The sequence below is a fragment of the Budorcas taxicolor genome, chromosome Y (assembly GCF_023091745.1).
Source record: "Budorcas taxicolor isolate Tak-1 chromosome Y, Takin1.1, whole genome shotgun sequence".
Taxonomy (NCBI): Eukaryota; Metazoa; Chordata; class Mammalia; order Artiodactyla; family Bovidae; genus Budorcas; species Budorcas taxicolor.
This window is the reverse complement of record NC_068936.1, coordinates 6,717,222-6,728,738: the sequence shown is the minus strand read 5'-3', so window position 1 is coordinate 6,728,738 and position 11,517 is coordinate 6,717,222. Positions and strand designations below refer to the sequence as shown.

Here is an 11,517-nt window from a genome sequence, read left to right as displayed (position 1 = left end):
GCAGTTCTCATGATGTACTCTGCATATAAGTTAAATCAGCAGGGTGACAATATACAGCCTTGACATACTCCTTTTCTTATTTGGAACCAGTCTGTTGTTCCATGTCCAGTTCTAATTGTTGCTTCCTGACCTGCATGCAGATTTCTCAAGAGGCAGGTCAGGTGGTCTGGTATTACAATCTTTTTCAGAATTTTCCACAGTTTATTGTGATCCACACAGTCAGAGGCTTTGGCACGGAAATATTTCTCTGAGATGGTACATATTTCTTCAGAAATTCAAGATGGGTTTCCTAAAGATGAATTCACTGGTTCAGAAACCTCCATTAGATCTTCTTTGTATGATTATACACTTAATGGGGACTCAGTTTTGAGATCTATGATTCAATAATATGTTCATGCTTTATCTGAGGATCTTGTGATCAAAAGGCCACACTACACATATTCTGTCTCTGAAACGATGAGACAAATAATTTTCTCTCACTCACATTTCCACAAATTGGAATATAGTTGACAGTGATCAGTTTGAATCTATTTGGTGGGATGAGAGTGGCACATGTATAGTGATCAATGAAGAACTCTTTAAAAAAGAAGTCTTGGAAAGAAAGGGAACTTTCCGAATATTTGAAACCAAGAGTATAAAAAGTTCAATTCTACAGCTTAACCTTTATGGATTTAGTAAAAAGCGACAAACTTTTCAAAGATCTGCTTCACTACCTGTCTTTCTGCAAGAAGAAAAAAACATCTCTTTTGAGTAAGGTATTCCAACACTTTCACTTATTGAAAATATGTAAGATCAAATCATGTGACATAGAAGAATGTTCACATACGTAGCTAAAACGGAATTTAAACTTGAAATATCAAATTGCTTAGAAAGTTTTATTTTTTGAAGTTGAGAATAGCTGAGGTTTAGATACTAGATGTTTAACAAACTTTCCTAGCAACTTGAAAACAGATAAAAGTCCCGAGGCTATTTAAAGTGGTATGTATAGTATATATACAACATATTGTTAGTTGAGGAACACATCCTTTCTGTTAAAAGGAACATATCCTTACCTGTTAAAATTACTAATGGAGGTGTTTTATTTGGTGTTATTTAGTTTGTGTCCTTAAAGGAATACTTTTTTTTTTTAAATAACTTAGCTTTGTTTGCCAGTTTTACCTTAATTAAATTAAATTAGTTAATTAAATTAAATAATTTAATTCTTTGATTTTAGTTACAGACCCACTATAATCCAAATTTCAAAAGAGGCCATCTTCAACTTTTAATAAAAATGCAAAAAAGAGTTGGGATTAACAATGTGTCTCCAATATCTTCATTAGTTCAAGATAACAAGAAGCATGTTAAAGCAAGTGTCAAAAAAGATGATCATAATTCTGAATTTCTTCCAGAAACGAGTGGGAAGAGTGCATTTTCAGCCTCCACAAGTTTAAGTGTGCCTTTCACACAAAAGCCTCATACCAGCCAGATAGTCGCTAATACAAGCGCTGTATCTCCATTTGATTTACCTACCCCATCAGCAATATAAGTTAGACAAACAGACCAGATTGTGGTAGATCAACCTGATGTTTTAAAAAGTTGAGCATTTGTAATTGGCACTCACATAGCAGGTACACTCAAGTAAATGGCTACTTGAGGACTTTGCTACAACAACTATAGTTACTTCTCTCACATTGTATCTCCATTACAGAGCAGTTATTCTGGACTGATGGTTCAGTTCAATGCTCAGTCGTGTCTGACTCTTTGAGACCCCATGAATTGCAGTACGCCAGGCTTCCCTGTCCATCACCAATTCACAGAGTTCACTCAGACTCACATTCATCGAGTCAGTGATGTCATCGAGCCATCTCATCCTCTGCTGTCCCCTTCTCCTCCTGGCCCCAATCCCTCCCAGAATTAGTCTTTCCATTGAGTCAATTATTCGCATGAGGTGGGCAAAGTACTGGAGTTTCAGCTTTAGTATCATTCCTTCCAAAGAAATCCCAGGGCTGATCTCCTTCAGAATGGACTGGTTGGATCTCCTTGCAGTCCAAGGGAATCTCAAGAGTCTTCTCCAACACCACAACTCAAAAGGATGAATTCTTCGTCGCTCAGCCTTCTTCATAATTCAATTCTCACATCCATACATGACCACAGGAAAAACCATAGCCTTGACTAGACGGATTTTTGTCGGCAAAGTAATGTATCTGCTTTTGAATATACTATCTAGGTGGTTCATAACTTTTCTTCCAGGGGTAAGCGTCTTTTAATTTCATGGCTGAAATCACCATCTGGAGTGACTTTGGAGCCCCCCAAAATAAAATCTGACACTGTGTCCACTGTTTCCCGATCTATTTCCCATGAAGTGATGAGACCGAATGCCATGATCTTCGTTTTCTGAATGTTGAACTTTAGGCCAAATTTTTCAGTCTCCACTTTCAGTTTCATCAAGAGACTTTTTTGTTCCTCTTCACTATCTGCCATAAGGGTGGTATCAGCTGCATATCTGAGGTGATTGATATTTCTCCCGGAAATCTTGATTCCAGCTTGTGTTTCTTCCAGTCCAGCGTTTCTCATGATGTACTCTGCATAGAAGTTAAATAAGTAGTGTGACAATATAGACCCTAGATGAACTCCTTTTCCTATTTGGAACCAGTCTGTTGTTCCATGTCCAGTTCTAACTGTTGCTTCCTGACCTGCATACAGAATTCTCAAGAGGCAGGTCAGGTAGTCTGGTATTCCCATCTCTTTCAGAATTTTCCACAATATATTGTGATCCACACAGTCAAAGGCTTTGGCATAGACAAAAAGGAGAAATATATGTTTTTCTGGAACTCTCTTGCTTTTTGCATTATCCCGAGGATGTTGGCATATTGATCTCTGATTCCTCTGCCTTTTCTAAAACCAGTTTGAACATCAGGATGTTCACGGTTCACGTATTGCTGAAGCCCAGCTTGGATAATTTTGAGCATTACTTTACTAGTGTGTGAGATGAGTGCAATTGTGCGGTAGTTTGAGCATTCTTTTGCATTGCCTTTCTTTGGAATTGGACTGAAAACTGACCTTTTCCAGTCCTGTGGCCACTGCTGAGTTTTCCAAATTTGCTGGCATATTGAGTGCAGCACTTTCACAGCATCCTTTCAGGAGTTGAAATAGCTCAACTGGAATGCCATCATCTCCACTACCTTTGTTCATAGCGATGTTTTCCAAGGCCCACTTGACTTCACATTCCAGGATGTCTAGCTCTAGATTGGTGATCACACCATCGTGATTTCTGGGTTGTGAAGACATTTTTTGTACAGTTCTTTTGTGTATTCTTGCCACCTCTTCCTAATATCTTCTGCTTCTGTTATGTCCAGATTATCCCTGTCCTTTATCGAGTGCATCTTTGCATGAAATGTTCCCTTGGTACCTATATTTTTTAAAAGAGATCTCTAGTCTTTCCCATTCTGTTGTTTTCCTCTATTTCTTTGCATTGATCACTGAAGACGGCTTTCTTGTCTCTTCTTGCTATTCTCCGGACTTCTGGATTCAGATGCTTATATCTTTCCTTTTCTCCTTTGCTTTTCACTTCTCTTCTTTCACAGCTATTTGTAAAGCCTCCCCAGACAGCCATTTTGCTGTTTTGCATTTCTTTTCCATGAGGATGGTCTTGATCCCTCTCCTGTACAATGCCACGAACATCATTCTATAGTTCGTCAGGCACTCTATCTATCAGATATAGGCCCTTAAATCTATTACTCACTTCCCCTGAATAATCATAAGGGATTTTATTGAGGTCAAACCTGAATGGTCTAGCAGTTTTCCCTACTTTCTTCAATTTGAATCTGAATTTGGTAATATGGAGTTCATGATCTGAGCCACGGTCAGCTCCTGATCTTATTGTTGTTGACTGTATTGAGCTTCTCCACCTTTTGCTGCAAAGAATATAATCAATCTGATTTTTGTGTTGACCATCTGGTGAGGTCCATGTGTAGTCTTCTCTTGCATTGTTGGAAGAGGGAGTTTGCTAGGACCAGTGCATTTTCTTGGCAAAACTGTGTTAGTCTTTGCCCTGCTTCATTCTGCATTCCAAGGCCAAATTTTCCTGTTACTCTAGGTGTTTCTTGACTTCCTACTTTTGCATTCCAGTCCCCTATAATGGAAAGGACATCTTTTTGGGGTGTCAGTTCTAAAAGGTTTTGTAGGTCTTCATAAAACCGTTCAACTTCCGGTTCTTCAGTGTTACTGGTTAGGGCATAGACTTGGATAACTCTGATATTGAATGGTGGAAATTAAATTTTTAGTCAGGCATAGCGATATTTCACCCCATGACAATTATTTTCCTAACTTGCAAGAGAGAGGCAACTCATGATTCTCAGTGTCAAAAATCACTTATACATCTGCCTCTTCTTCTTCAAATAAACTCATCAACAATCATGATTATATGAAAACCATGCTATTTAAATCTGACCAATCAAATACGTGTCAGATTATGGAGCCTGAAGATTGAAATTTACATTCGGAGATGTCAGCAAATACTTACAATTCTTGTATTTGAACAATAAATTTACATGTTCGTCTTCATAGTTTCATTTGCTATTTTCAAACAAAGAAGAGTAAAATGAGGCTTTAGTTCAATGGTTGGCTATTGTACTGCACGGGTTTATAAACTTGTAGTTCAAGAAAACATTTGTCATTCATCCTAGGTAAATTACACCTAATATATTTGTAAGCAAGAATATGAGAACAAAGGGAAAAGGTGTAATGGATGTAAAGTGATTTCTGAAATCATCCCTGCTGAAATGAAGTGGTGTCTAAATTAGGATGATATGAGTGAATTAAGAGATGCAAATAAAACTAGAAAAATGAAAATACAGAGTATGAACTTTAGTGCATTCACATATTACATTCTATTAGCTACTGGTAGTGTCTTACAAGATTAGACAGCTGATTGTTTTCATTATAGAAATTCATTTCATCCTTGAAAATATAGATATTGTAACACGTCTGAAATCATGATCACAATTATACCATCAGCATGATGCCAAAGATAATATGACATAATAAGTGACTGGCCCATCGTCAGCACAAGATAGGTACTTTACAAATGGTATTCTATAGGGTCATTTTTGCTCTGCTGTCCTTAAAGCATGTCTTTATTTCCTGACACCAAGATTCCACCTATTAATTCCAAATGCATGTTTATATATTTTGCTTATCTGTCGCCACAGAGACAGAATAAATTCCTGGTGATGACTGCAGCACTTCAGAATGGTTAAAAGTTCTTGGAAGACATGATATCTGTTTTCCTCAGTAATTTAATTATCTTTCTCTTATACTGTGCTGCTGAAGCTACAATCATGCAAATATTTTCAGTCATGCTAAGCCCCTTCTCACAACTTTGTCTCAGCTCTTTCTTGGGATTGGAAGGAAATCCTGTTTGCCCTCCTATGAAGGAGAGCAGAGATATCAGCTCTTCAATGTGTTTTGAGACTACTCACTTTACCTTATGTATCTTTCACATCAGCTGGAACATAGAGCCTGCCAATGACACATTTTAAGTGCTTACTGAATTATCAATAAAGAAATGTAATAACCAATCAAATGCTCTACACATTACTCACCAACATTCTATAACATGCACTACTATCATAATTCATCTTTCCTCTTTACTTAAAAATTTTCCAAGTTGATAAATATGCAATATATTTACATGAATGTAAGATTTCTTGGGAGGCATGTATTCGCATGTTTTGAAGAATATTCCATGTTTTGATGTTATTGTTCTCTTGTGTCATTTTGTTTTGCCAATCAAAGTCTTTGGCATAGTCAAAAAGGAGTAGATGCTTTCTTGGAGTTCTCTTGCTTTTTGGAGGACCCAATGGGTGTTAACAAATTAATATAGGGTCCCTCTGCCCTTTATAAATCCAACTTGAGCATCTGGAAGCTCATGGTCCATGTTCTGTTGAAGCCTGGCTTAGGGAATTTTGAGGAGCTCTTTGTGACTGTGTGAGATGTGTGCAATTAGGCAGGAGTTTTCACATTCTTTGGGTTGCCTTTCTTTGTGGTTGGAATGAAAACTGACCACTTCCAGTCCTCTGGCCACAGCTGAGTCTCCCAAGCTTGCTGACATAAGGAGGGCAGCACAGTCAAAGCATCATCTTTCAGAATTTGAAAGAGCTCAACTGAATTCCGTTACCTCCACAAGCTTAGTTTGTAGGTAAGCTTTCTAAGTCCCACTAGACTTCACATTCCAGGACGTCCAGCCCTAGGTGAATGATACATCATCGTGCTTAACTGGGTCATGAAGATCTTTTTTGCATCGTTCATCTGTGTATTCTTGGCACCTCTTTTTAATAGCTTCTGCTTCTGTTATGTCCGTAACATTTCTGTCCTTTATTGTGCCCATTTTGCATGAAATTTTTCCCCTGGTATCTCTGACCTTCTTGAAGAGATCAGCAGACTTTCCAATTCTATTCATTTCCTTTATTTATTGACATTGATACCTGAGGCAGGTTTTATCTCACCTTGCTATTCTTTGAGCCTCTGCATCCAGATGTGTAGTTTACCCTTTCCCCTTTCGTTTAGGTTCACTCCTCTTCTTAGCTCTTTGTAAGCCCTGGTAGCTTTATCATTTTGCACTTCTTTTCCATGTGGATGGTCTTGATCACCGTTTCCTGTGCATCACAAACCACCATCCATAGGTCTTCAGACACTCATCTATCAGATAGAATCCCCTGTATCTATTTATCGCTTTCACTGTATAATAATAAGGGTTTTGATTTTACATGTGTAAAATATATTAATTCCCTATTTCATGTAAGGGAATCTTCACCCAGATATTCATCAAAGAAATACAGAAACTTCTATATGTTATTTGGGAAATACAAGAAATATAGCTGTTTGATGTTTGCCATTTAGCTAAAATCTTAATTTCTGTATCCTGGGAAATTCTCTTTCATGTGTATGAATCTGTAAACTGTTTCACATATTGAAAATTCATATTTCATCTGAATTCATACTTCATATGAGAACATTTCTCCCCATATTGTCAAATGTGAGAAACAGGATTCCAAATCGCATATCTGAAGACTTTAATTCAAACTTTCTTGATGGAAATATAGAGAATATCACAGCTCATGCATGAAATCTGTGGGAAAATTCTATATTTCTTGTAGGAAAATCAACAGGTTTTTCAAACGTTAAACAGACAGTATTGAGTATTTCATGAAGGAAAGACAACAAATATTTTCAAATTACAAATATGAAAAAATCCCATGTTTCTTTGGATATATGACATAGAAATTTTTATATTTCCTGTCAAAAAATCTGCATCCAGACTTTCATAACTCTAACGTAAAAAAAATTCTGCGTTTTCTGCAGATTATTTTGTGTCCATACTTTTGTGTACGATATAGAGAGAATTCTGTATTTGAAGTTGGAAAAACTTTCTTCAGATTTGTGTATGTGAATAATAGACAATTTTATGTTTCACATCCTGAAATCTGCATCTAGAGTTTCATATATGAAACTGAGAATTTCATCTTTTACATAGGACATTCTCATTTCAGATATCTATACTTGAAACAGATAATGCTTTCATCAAGAGGCACCTTACTATTTTTATTTTGTCATTTCGGTGTTGTCATTGGGATAACTAAGGTTATTCATATCTCCCACATAAATTTTGTTTCTAACGAGCTTCATCGAGGTTTTTAGTTTTTCATAGTGTTCTTTGCACAGAAGTTAAATAATCAGGACAGCAGTATATAGCTTTGACCTGTTCCTTTCCTTATTTTGTATCAGTTCATTTCCCTGTGTCCAGTTCTAACTGCTGCACCTTTACTAGTGTACACGTTTCCCAGGAGACATATAAGGTATTCTCGTATTCTTTTGTCTAAGAATTTTACAAAATTATTTTTCTTTTCTTTTCTTTTATTTTTAAAAGGGGTGGTTTCTCTGTGTGCAGTGTCCAAGTCATTAGCAGAGACACGTAAGCAGATATAGATGATTGTATGCTATCTCCTTGCTTATTCTATGATACAAACATCAATTCATGTGTACCTCTTATGATTAAATAACTACACAGCCCTGTGTTTGTTTCTTATTTTAATTTTTGGTTATTGTTGCTGTTTCTGTTTTCTCTCTTTTACAAGTGCTAAAGTACCAACTGGTAATTTCCTATGAAGTTGCCGTCTTATTCTACATGAATTAAATTGTGCCCAAGGCAGTCTCTGACCTTTGATAGCCACTGAATGGTGTTACACTTAGAGATCTGAAATCAGACATCAGTACTCTGGGAAAATGTCAGGAACGTTCAAAAAATAGCTAGATATATTCAAGTGCTGAGTTTTTGAGCCCAATTATGCTATTATATGTTATGTGGAAAGTTCTGCATTTCTTCATGCTGATGACAATTCCTCATTAACAGAAATTTCCAAGGGGGAAAGAAAAACAACACATTATGCTTGATTGCATGTTGGAAGTCAAAGTAGTGCCAGTTACATGTGTAGGTAAGCAACGGCCCATCAAACAGATTAATTCATGGCAACTAATGTTTCCTGTTTTACTGTCAAGGAAAAAATGATCATAGAGCTTGCCAGGCAAAAACTGAGAAGTTCCAAGAAGGCAGAATTGTAGGCAGATGTGAAATGCAACTCTCTCAATGAATGGATCACAAATAATGCCTCTACATGGACAATAGTTCTCCCACAGCATCAGATACATACCAGCAGAAGACCCTGGTCACCAGAATGTCCCATGTGGGTTCCAGACATACCTGGGTAGAAAGGAATTAAGAAGGGAAAAGGAGAATAAGAGGCAGCAAGAGAAAACCTTTGCCTCAGGTGGGAAATGCAGAAGCAGGGAAGAGATTTCCAGAATTAGGCAAGCCCCTTCACTAATGGGTAAATTATTTTGGACTGAAAGGAAACAAGGTAAAACAGCTGATGAAATATAATTTGGATAGAGCGAGAGTCACACAATGTGTGTCATGAGCCTATATGGCCCAAACTGCAATGCAGCTCAACCAGTATGCATGGGGATCGGAAGCTGGAAGGGAGGATTTAGAGAGACATCCTGGGAGAGGACTGCTGTTGACTCTGTGGAGATGGCCTGATGGAGCAAATTTAAGTAGTTGTGTTGCAGGGAACGCCTTTTGAGAATTCCCAAACTGACAGAGGGAGGCCCTTACTGCACTGTCACACACAGGAGGTGGAGATACCTTGGTAGACCCTCACCTTCACACATGTTAGCACCTACTAAAAGGCAATAGAGAAAGACCAGCAGAAGTTCCATTCATGCTCCTGCAAACACAGACTAGAAAATGATCCCATTGAGGCCAAATCTCTTCTGTCTATGGCTGCTGGCTCCTATGCATAATCGGCAGCACCATGCTTCCATCATTCCAAGCAGCTGTACCACCTCCTGTGCTCATCACAGCGGACTCCAGTGAGCCACAAGTGTCTCAGGGCAGACTCCTTTGGTGACCACATGTGAAGAAGGATGAAAATTACACCTGAAACCTAGGGACAGACCCATTAAGGAAGAAGATTGGAAATCTTTGAACCAGTTGAGCATGTTGCAATTAAATACACAGGATTAATGACACAGATCCTGTCTCTATGGAATACATCAAAAGATGAGAAGAGGTCAAATGAAAAAAAAAAAAAAAAAAAAAGCCCTGGCTCAGGCAGCTGTAAGAATGCAGAGAAATGATAGCAGTTTTGAGTCTGAAGTGTCCTTAGAGAGATCCAGAGGCAGTTCTCTCCATCTTTGGAGAACTTCCCAAAGAAGTGTAGTTGTCCTCTGGCTCATATTGAGGACTGGGACACTGACAGATGAGACACTAGGAGACATGAGTTATTCTTTAGATGCATTGAATCGTTGTGTTGATGCCGCACGACTTTTCCCAGTTGTAGGCTTCATTGTTACTACACATTGATTTGATCTGTGAAGATTATTTCAACCATATGTTTATTTTTTGTATAGCTATTTCTACTTTTACTTTGGTTTCCTATTTTCTGTGCCTTTTGTTGTTGTTGCATCACTTCATTGTTTAACACAGGTATGCATTTCTATATTAACTGTAGGTTTCTGTTATTCTTGGGGGCTGTTTTGATCTTGTCAGATTTGGTTTCTTTATTTTTCAGTTGACACTCAGCTCTGGTGTAGTTGTTGGCCTTGAGATTTACATGATTGGTTCTCTTTCGGAATCTTTTGTATTCTCTGTAGTGTTTATTGGTTGTGGTGCCTTTTTCTTATTTATTTATTTATTTGCCATTTATCTATGTTACCTTTTTAATCTCCTCAATCTATTACTATGGTATTGTAGTTCTCTGGGCATAAGTTTGGCCTGATCTTTTCGTGTGTCAGCACCTGAGAAGGTAAGAGGCAACAAGGCCAGGGGTCTCCAAACGGAGGAAGTAGCCTGCAAGTGACAGACATTTTTATTTCTCTTAAGTGGCAGGAGGAAACAAACTATTGATATACTATTTTTCCTTCTCAATACCAATTTGAAAGAAAGTTTCTCTTAAAATATCATGCTGCCATGATGACACCTGGTTTCATCTGAAGTTTACTATTCTCAAACCTTGAGATAACCAATGCATTTTTCTTATGGAACATTTGTCTTAAACTATGATATTGTACTATGCTTTTACCCAAAATTCTGTCCTCAAGTCAATTCTGACTAATGCCTCAGAACCTAATTGACAAACCAGTAAGTTATACTCAGATATTAGTTCCCTAATCTATGTCAATGAAACTATTTGTATGGTGATATGTCCTTCTACAAGATTCAAGTAAATAATTTTATGGCCCGGGATGAATTGCCTGATGCCAAGATTATCCCAAAATGCATCTTATGGGTGAGGGGGCCTGGTACCACTCTGAGTCTTAAAACATTCCTTTATTTCATTAACAGACTGCTAGTGACTATATAACATCCAGCTGAAGACTAGCAAAGGGGTTACTCTTTCTGCTCCCTTCTGATGCCTATGTCAGAAGTTTTCTCTATCTCCTTTATACTTTAGTAAAACTTTATTATACAAAGCTCTCAGAGATGCAGCCTTGTCTCTGGCCCCAGATTGAATCCCTCTTCTTCTGAGGCCAAGAATCCCAGCATCTTTTCATTCCATTACCACCTTTCACACTGAGATAAGGATCCACCTTTCACACTGAGATAAGGATCATGGGACTCCAGAATATTCCTGTCATCAGTGAGTATTAACTGGTGGCAATCTCCATGAAGTCCTCTTTCTTAATCTCAGATGCACTGCACCCAACTGCCTGCAAAACCCAGGCCTGATGCATCACACCACACAACAATCAAGACAGAAAACACAGCCACTCATCATCAGATACACTGCCTAATGTCAGACTAATCCCATAGATACCTACAAATGACACAAACAGTTATGGTCCCACAATTAGACAGGGAAGACTCAGCTGCAGACTCAAGAACCTTGTTGTCAGTCTCTCCAACTCCAAAGCCCACACTTGCCTCTCAACCAACTTTATTGACTTGGAGTGAAGACAAGAAACAATAACTATAATGCA

General features: G+C 37.9%; 1 pseudogene; it reads left to right on the top strand.

Annotated features, from left to right (window-relative positions):
• Positions 1-252: 252 nt before the first annotated feature.
• Positions 253-4,468, top strand: LOC128071079 (heat shock transcription factor, Y-linked-like; annotated as a pseudogene).
• The last annotated feature ends 7,049 nt before the right edge of the window (positions 4,469-11,517 follow it).